Source organism: Rhinopithecus roxellana, chromosome 4 (genome assembly GCF_007565055.1).
Source record: "Rhinopithecus roxellana isolate Shanxi Qingling chromosome 4, ASM756505v1, whole genome shotgun sequence".
Taxonomy (NCBI): Eukaryota; Metazoa; Chordata; class Mammalia; order Primates; family Cercopithecidae; genus Rhinopithecus; species Rhinopithecus roxellana.
The window spans coordinates 159,626,614-159,636,131 of NC_044552.1; the positions used below are offsets into that span (position 1 = coordinate 159,626,614).

Below are 9,518 nucleotides of genomic sequence, written 5' to 3' on the forward strand. Positions count from 1 at the left end.
CCTTTAAATTTAATTCGGCTGAAGGTTTTATTTTAACATTATTATTTGTGTTTTTTATTATAGTCATCCTAGTGGGTGTGAAGTAATATCTCATTGTGATTTTATTTTTATTTTATTTTTTAAAAATTTCCTTTTAAATTTAAGATTCAGGGGGTACATGTGCAGGTTTGTTATAAGGGTATATTGTGTGATGCTGAGATTTGGGTGTCTGTTGATCTCATCACCCAGATGGTGAACGTAGTACCCAATAGGAAGTATTTCAGCCCTTGCCCCTCCTCTTCCCTCCCCACTCTAGTAGTCCCCAGTGTCTGTTGTGCCAATGGTTATGTCCATGTGAACCCAAGGTTTTGCTCCCGTTATGAGAACATGTGATATTTGGTTTCCTGTTTCTGCGTTAATTCGTTTAGAATAACAGCCTCCAGCTGCATCCATGTTGCTGCAAAGGAATTATTTCATTCTTTTTTTTATGGCTGTACAGTATTCCACGGTGTATATGTACCACATGTTCTTTATCCAGCCCACCACTGATGGGCACTTGAGCTAATTCCATGTCTTAGCTGTTGTGAATAGTGCTCTGATAAACATACTAGTGCAGAAGTCCTTTTGGTAGACTGATTTATTTTCCTTTGAGTATATACCCAGAAATGGTATTGCTGGGTTAAACGGTAGTTCTATTTTCAGTTGTTTGACAATCTCTAAACTGCTTTCCTCAAGGGCTGAATTAATTTGCATTACCACCAACAGTGTATAAGTGTTCCCTTTTTCTCTGCAACCTCATCCAAAATATGTTATTTTTGACTTTGAATAATAGCCATTCTGACTGTTGTGAGATGGTATCTCGTTGTGATTTTGATTTTCATCTCTCTGATGATTAGAGATGTTGAGGATTTTGTCATATGTTTGTTGGCTGTGTGTGTGTCTTCTTTTGAGAAGTGTCTGTTCATGTCCTTTGCCCACTTTTTAATAGTTGTTTTTGTTTCTTGCTGATTTGTTTGAGTTCCTTATAGATTCTAGTATGCTGAAGTATTTTAAAGAAAAACACAGACATCATAACAACACCCACTCGTTGGATTATATGCAGCTGCATTTTCTACTAAACATCAGTTCTCCTGGAGCAGGCAAGCACATTTGAAAACAAAACACTTGAGGGAATGATATTACATTAATCTCCAACACTGGAGCTTGTTTCAGCTATGGACTAAGGGAGAACATAAATTTTGTTGTTGCACTTCATTCTTTTTCCATTTCTGATATAAACTTGGCAAAAAGTCTGTGCACTCCTGATCATCACTAACTAAGGTGCCTTGATCCATTGGAAGTTCTTTATCTTTTCTCAGTGGCATTAGTAGAAAATTGATGTTTCATACATGGCATTAGTTGGAGCGTAATGCCATCTCTCAAGCAGAGGCATACTCTTTATTTCATTACTGTACTCCCAGGTGGACTAAAGAAAGAAACTAGTCTCTCTCTCTCTTTCTCTTGCTGTCTCTTCCTTTCTCTGTCCCCACTTCTTGCTTCTCTCTTCTATATCCTGCATTGTTATAAAATTTTTCTTCTAATAAGATCATTGATGGCTTGGTTCTTTGTAAAAGCAAGATTGAGCTATTTTTACAAAAAAAGCTGGTTAAATTTCCATTATTCCATGCCCTAAGGGAGATCTTCCAAGTACAGCAGCTTCTGTTGTTTCTGCTACATGTTTTAAATGTTCTGCATCTACACGTTACTCCCTGGCCAATAACATGGAATCTGGGTTAGCACACCCCTCTGCTGAGTGTCCCAGAGCCTTTTCTGTTTTGAGATGGAGTCTCACTCTGTCGCCCAGGCTAGAGTGCAGTGGCGTGATCTCAACTCACTGCAACCTCCACCTTCTGGGTTCAAGTGATTCTCCTGCCTCAGCACCCCCAGTAGCTGGGACCACAGGCGCCTGCCACCACGTCTGGTTATTTATTTATTTTTTTGTATTTTCAGTAGAAACAGGGTTTCACCATGTTGACCAGGATAGTCTTGATCTCCCGACCTCTTGGTCCGCCTGCTTCAGCCTCCCCGTGCTGGGATTACAGGTGTGAGCCACCGCACCCGGCCTATCCCAGAGATTTTTCTTGGTGCCTTTGTTTCCTTCCACCAGGTGTTATAGATCATTAGTCCCCACAGGCAGGCACTTACACAATCAGGTTGCCTTTGGTCATTTATTTATTCTTTCACTCATTCATTAAATATTTACTGATCATATCTCCTCAAGAGGAAGAGAATACACATATAAATGAGGGAAATACATCATCTAACCACAAGGAGAGAGTTAGTAACAGCTTTTTAACAATAGTGCTTGAATGTTTCTCTGGGGCCCTTTCCCCTGCAATATTGAGCATCTAGGGAATGGCAGGCATGTCAGTTCCCCTTCAAAAAGCTATGGGTTAAGACAGTAAGCCTAGGGACTAGAATTAACCTTTTACTTTTTTCTTTCTCGCTCCCTCCATCTCTTCTTCTCTTCCTCTTTCTCTTCCTTCCTCTCTTCCATCCATCCTTCTTTCCTTTCTTTTAAAAAATCTGGTTTTAGAACTGGACTGAGAACTCAGTTAAGTGAAGCAAGCAATCATTTCCCAAGTGATGCCAACTCAAAATGAATTATATCAGGAAAGGAAAAGCAGCTTTCTCATTTGGAAAGACCTGGAGACCTTGAAACTGGGCAGCATGTGCCTTGAACCTAGGATCAATAAAAAACTGGGATGGAAAAGACAGTAAGAATTTGGTCAGATCACCATATCTTTCCATTGTGCCTTAGAACAAAAGGAAAGAAAATATTTCTTTGGCTTACAGAGAAAATACATTGAGAAATGAAGTACAACCCCTCACAGTGCTGGGCACAGAGCAGGTGCTCGGTAAATAAATAGTGTACTTGTTTGCTAAGTAACGTTTGACTTGAATTGCCTCTAAGCACTTTGTGTGATCCAGTGGTATTTCTGGACCTCCCAGGCATTGCCCTGCACCAGCTTTCTCAAAGTAGTGTCTCCACAGAGGCAAGCCTTTTAATCCCCAGTAAAACAAAAAGATGGTGATAAATATTCAGTATCTTAAAAATTTAAGTAAGTATGCAGTGTCCTACCTCTCACTCACATCTGCAGATGATCTTAGTTTGTTCCTTGGAGAGGAACAAAATGCTTTAGTGAATGGTAGCACATTCTCTCTCCCTTTGCTTGTATAGACCTGACCTAACTTAAAAATAAATGTTTAGTTAAGACGATCTCCAACTTAACCTCTCTGAAAGCATAGGAAACTGGATCAGGTGTAGCTGTCCCTGGCTATAGGCTGGAGTATCTTGATGTAGGTGAAGCAGTGTTCCTAAAGAGTAGTCCTTTCCTGTTCACCAACTGATTGTGTTCTTGCCTTTTAGTATTTGCGCAAGTATTCAGCAAGTCAAAGTCTGTGGGGTAATAGGTACATTGAATAATAGGGATTGGATTTTAATTTTTCTCTTAAACTAACATAACACATTAAGATGCTTGTAACTGATGAGTGAATTTGGTTCAGCATTCAGCACTCTGGCTAATGATAACAATTCGTAAAAAGCATGTAGGGGTATTCACTGGGATAGACTGATGGCTGTGCTTATAAAATGTGGCTGTTCCCTTTCATTTTCCTGGAGTAACCTAGTTCAAAAGCTTTCAGGTTGTGGATAGGTAAATTGACCTATCAGGAACCAGTGAAAGGAGGCTGATATTGGTATTTAAATCCTATCTCTTATTTAATATGTAAACTTGGGGAAACATCTTCCTTTCCTTTAGAGTTAATTTCTTAATCTTGTAAAACTGTGATGCCAGGGTTTTCGCTGGTGTCCTCGGATTGCCAGTAAGGCTAAAAGTAGAGAATATGCCCCAACTTCTAAGCCCCAAGAACTGTAGCTACTGGGGCCCACGAGCTCCTTGCAGGGTTTTCTGAGAGACATTATTCCAACAGGCTTGAACTCACTGGTTTGCTGTTGCTTGACCCCTGCTGACCTTAGAAAACTGAGAAGAGAGTCATTGGGGGGAAGAAAAGTGTTCATTTCCTCTCTTCATCTCCTCTGTTAGAAGCAAGAAAGGGAAGTCCAAGAGAATCATTCATAAATGTGGGGGTGGCCAGAAAGGGCAGGCAGACAGTTCATTCCACGGTTGAGTGCCTGCTTAGTTAGCAGAGCTGGTGATCTGCCTTTGAGCAGCTAGGGGTGTGTGTGTGTGTGTGTGTGTGTGTGTGTGTGTGTGTGTTCATACATGGGCACGCATGTGTGACCTTGAGTTTAAAAAAAATTAATGGCAGTTACTTACAGGATAACTTGAAATCAGGAGGGACTGGGGTAGGATCGAGGCCGTGAGGAAACACAGGGTCACCAACTTTCATGTTGGGGAAAGGACTATCAGGTGGAGAGGTCACCAGGATTTCTCACTGCCCCTCCTTGCCCCCATTAACATTGGCCCCTTTTCAAGAGATACTGACATGGCTCTTCATTGCAGACCTAGGAACTGGCCACAGGGTATAGATGAGGTTAGGGTGTTAAATAATTAAATGGGGGTCATTAGACTGAGGGGACTCTAATGCCCTGGGTTCCTATGTAAGCAAACCTAGATCTAACTCAGAATTTAAAAGAAAGTAAAACTTAAGTTCAGCCAATCACAGGCAGCCAGATGGGCATTAGCTGTATCGTCTTGAACTTCCCACTGGGATAATTCAAATAAAGCGGTTGATTGAACTTCAATCAAGCAAACAAGTTCTTTGATTCACCTCATAAAAATGTCCCCTATGTCTCTTTGTCAGAGCTCTGAACTACTTCTGGTTTGGAGCTGCCTGATTCATGAATTGCCATTTGCTCTAATACACTCTTTAAAAGTTTAACATGCCAGAGGTTTTCTTGTAACAGGGGCAATTATCTCTAGAGCAATTCCCCAGTGAGGGACAAAGGAATGTGGTGCAATAATGTCAGCTGGGGTCAGCCAGAGATGTGGCCACATTTCTCAAGAGCTTCCAGTGTCAAGAGCTGCTTCATGGAGGGAGCATGTTGGAGAAGGTGAAGCATGGTGGAGCCAGAGACAAGCAGACAGGGCAGTGCAGGAGAGGTCTGCGACCTCACTGTCCTGCCCCAACACTCAAGGAGTAGCTCAGGGAAGAGGGAGGAAAGGGAAGGCATATGATAAAGACTACATTCCTGGCTAGGGGAAGGGAAAGGAAGTTTTGAATGAGATACAACATGAAATCTTAATGAATCAAAGTCTAAGAAACCATGGAATAGGGCTCAGATGTTATCAGGGAGGGTTTGGTCTTGGATTGTTGGGGACAAATATTGGAAGAAAATAAAATTCGCATTTATAGCTGAATGAATTGAGACTCTTTAATACCACCTCCCTGGTTATAGTCCACTGTTCTTTCTGCTGTATGGTGCTACCCACTGACATTCTCTAAACGTCTTCACTCTGATAACCTCATCCTGTTCATAGCATCTTAAATACTTGATTTCACCTCAATCCCATACCTCAATTTTACGAACTCTTGGAATTTGTGTCAAATCTTGCCTCTTCCCAGAAGTCTTCCTTAATAACCCCAGGTCCACATTCCTCCCTATCTTTCCCCCATTGCCCTCCACCGTTTCAGCATTTTCTAGAATCCATCCTTGCTTTTCATTCCAATCTGCCACACCCTAGTTCAGGACCCAATCTAATCCTCCCCTGCATGGTTGCCATACACTGCTAGAGGACAACTGACTGAGGCCCTGCTGCATTTGGCAAGCCACTGCTCTGAAACGGGGTGGCGTCAGCCCAGAGGGGCACCATTTTCTCAATTGCTCAAGGGCTCTCTTAGTTCACCAGGTGTGCATGGGGTACTGTAGGCTCAGAGGGAGTGTCTCTCCCTAAGTTGCACAAAGGTGACCCTGTATTTCCTAACCACCTCGATCCCACAACAGTCTCTTCTCATTTCAAATTGTCCTATACATCACTGACATTAATTTTTTTTTTAACCTCAAGCAAATCTCCTTTTCTACATAAAAGCCGCGCTCTAGGACATCATCAATATCATGTGTATTGCGTACTGTCAAAGGGCTAAGATGAAACAGCCTGGATGTGGAGTGTGAAGAGAGATAAAAAGCTTCCTAGCACCACGAATCTCAAACCTTCATGTGTACACAAATCACTATTGGATCTCATTAAAATGCAGATTCTGATTCAGAAGGTCTGGGTGAGACCTGAGATTCTGAATTTCTAGCAAGTGCCCAAGTGATGCTGATGTTGTTAGTCCAAGGACAGCACCTGTAAGTAGCAGTAAGTAACATTTAATTTAATACACTGTGAGTAGCATTTAATTTTCACAAAGATCCCTCTAGGGTTATTATTATTATTATTATTACAATTTTTTGGAGACAAGTTCTCGCTCTCTCACCCAGGCTGCAATACAGTGGTGTGATCCTGGGCTCAAGCTATCTGCCCTCCTGAGTAGTTGGGACTATGAGTGGGCACCACCATGCCATCATGCCTGGCTAACTTTTTTATTTTTAATTTTTTTGTAGCGATGGGGTCTCCCTGTGTTGCCCAGGCTGGTCTTGAATTCCTGGGCTCAAGCAATCCTTCTGCCTTGACCTCTCGAAGTGCTGGGATTACAGGAATAGGGATTTAAGTTCATGTCTGCCTGATTCAAGACTCTTTTTTAACGACTATGGTGTATTCCCTCTAGAAGGACTGGAGAGGAGAGAATGGACTTGAGGGAGGAATTTCATTCAGGAAGTAAAACAAGAAAACTTGGGGATGGGTTGGCCCTGATCTTCTCAGTGGAGCTGGTGAGAAGGTCACTTAGCTCTGGTGGTGGGAATGAAAAGCCTAAGTGATCTGGGGGAACTGGGGGTAGCTGCAGAGGGCAATGTGCTGGAGGAGGAGCAAAAAGGGCTGCCAGCAGAAGGGAACGCCCAGATGAAGCTTGGAGGATTGAACTTGCCAAAGCACTAAATCAGTGATTTCCAAACTTCACAGTAGAATCACTTGGGGCTCTTTTAAAAGTTCAGGTTATTCCCCAGGCCAATTAAGTTACAATCTCAGGCAAAGACACAAACTTCAATAATTTTTGAAGCTACCCAGTAATTCCAAAGTACAGATTATTTTGGGAACCAGTGCTGCAGATGATTAGCTTATAGTGCTAAAGGGGCAAATCTTGCATTATTTTATTTTATTTATTATTTATTTATTTATTTATTTATTTATTTTTATTATACTTTAAGTTCTAGGGTACATGTGCATAACGTGCAGGTTTGTTACATATGTATATTTGTGCCATGTTGGTGTGCTGCACCCATCAACTCGTCAGCACCCATCAATTCATCATTTATATCATGTATAACTCCCCAATGCAATCCCTCCCCCCTCCCCCCTCCCCATGATAGGCCCCAGTGTGTGATGTTCCCCTTCCCGAGTCCAAGTGATCTCATTGTTCAGTTCCCACCTATGAGTGAGAACATGTGGTGTTTGGTTTTCTCTTCTTGTGATAGTTTGCTAAGAATGATGGTTTCCAGCTGCATCCATGTCCCTACAAAGGACGCAAACTCATCCTTTTTTTTTTTTTTTTTTTTTTTTTTTTGAGGCGGAGTCTCGCTCTGTCGCCCGGACTGGAGTGCAATGGCCAGATCTCAGCTCACTGCAAGCTCCGCCTCCCGGGTTTACGCCATTCTCCTGCCTCAGCCTCCCGAGTAGCTGGGACTACAGGCGCCCGCCACCTCGCCCGGCTAGTTTTTGTATTTTTAGTAGAGACGGGGTTTCACCGTGTTAGCCAGGATGGTCTCGATCTCCTGACCTCGTGATCCGCCCGTCTCGGCCTCCCAAAGTGCTGGGATTACAGGCTTGAGCCACCGCGCCCGGCCAAACTCATCCTTTTTTATGGCTGCATAGTATTCCATCGTGTATATGTGCCACATTTTCTTAATCCAGTCTGTCACAGATGGACATTTGGGTTGATTCCAAGTCTTTGCTATTGTGAATAGTGCCGCAATAAACATACGTGTGCATGTGTCTTTGTAGTAGAATAATTTATAATCCTTTGGGTATATACCCAGTAGTGGGATGGCTGGGTCATATGGTACATCTAGTTCTAGATCCTTGAGGAATCGCCATACTGTTTTCCATAATGGTTGCACTAGTTTACAATCCCACCAACAGTGTAAAAGTGTTCCTATTTCTCCACATCCTCTCCAACACCTGTTGTTTCCTGATTTTTTAATGATTGCCGTTCTAACTGGTGTGAGATGGTATCTCATTGTGGTTTTGATTTGCATTTCTCTGATGGCGAGTGATGACGAGCATTTTTTCATGTGTCTGTTGGCTGTATGAATGTCTTCTTTTGAGAAATGTCTGTTCATATCCTTTGCCCACTTTTTGATGGGGTTGTTTGTTTTTTTCTTGTATATTTGTTTGAGTTCTTTGTAGATTCTGGATATTAGCCCTTTGTCAGATGAGTAGATTGCAAACATTTTCTCCCATTCTGTAGGTTGCCTGTTCACTCTGATGGTAGTTTCTTTTGCTGTGCAGAAGCTCTTTAGTTTAATTAGATCCGATTTGTCAATTTTGGCTTTTGCTGCCATTGCTTTTGGTGTTTTACACATGAAGTCCTTGCCCATGCCTATGTCCTGAATGGTACTACCTAGATTTTCTTCTAGGATTTTTACGGTATTAGGTCTAACATTTAAGTCTCTAATCCATCTTGAATTAATCTTCGTATAAGGAGTAAGGAAAGGATCCAGTTTCAGCTTTCTACTTATGGCTAGCCAATTTTCCCAGCACCATTTATTAAATAGGGAATCCTTTCCCCATTTCTTGTTTCTCTCAGGTTTGTCAAAGATCAGATGGCTGTAGATGTGTGGTATTATTTCTGAGGACTCTGTTCTGTTCCATTGGTCTATATCTCTGTTTTGGTACCAGTACCATGCTGTTTTGGTTACTGTAGCCTTGTAGTATAGTTTGAAGTCAGGTAGCGTGACGCCTCCAGCTTTGTCCTTTTGACTTAGGATTGTCTTGGCAATGCGGGCTCTTTTTTGGTTCCATATGAACTTTAAAGCAGCTTTTTCCAATTCTGTGAAGAAACTCATTGGTAGCTTGATGGGGATGGCATTGAATCTATAAATAACCTTGGGCAGTATGGCCATTTTCACGATATTGATTCTTCCTATCCATGAGCATGGTATGTTCTTCCATTTGTTTATGTCCTCTTCTATTTCACTGAGCAGTGGTTTGTAGTTCTCCTTGAAGAGGTCCTTTACATCCCTTGTAAGTTGGATTCCTAGGTATTTTATTCTCTTTGAAGCAATTGTGAATGGAAGTTCATTCCTGATTTGGCTCTCTGCTTGTCTGTTACTGGTGTATAAGAATGCTTGTGATTTTTGCACATTAATTTTGTATCCTGAGACTTTGCTGAAGTTGCTTATCAGCTTAAGGAGATTTTGGGCTGAGACGATGGGGTTTTCTAAATATACAATCATGTCATCTGCAAACAGAGACAATTTAACTTCTTCTTTTCCTAAC

General features: G+C 41.8%; 1 long non-coding RNA gene across 1 annotated transcript in view; it reads left to right on the forward strand.

The window, feature by feature from the left end:
• Positions 1-2,908, forward strand: part of LOC104659761 — a 71,117-nt gene extending 68,209 nt beyond the window's left edge. The window contains exon 3 of the long non-coding RNA XR_747630.1: positions 2,555-2,908. This is a non-coding gene — a long non-coding RNA (uncharacterized LOC104659761). The remainder of the gene's footprint in view (positions 1-2,554) is intronic.
• The last annotated feature ends 6,610 nt before the right edge of the window (positions 2,909-9,518 follow it).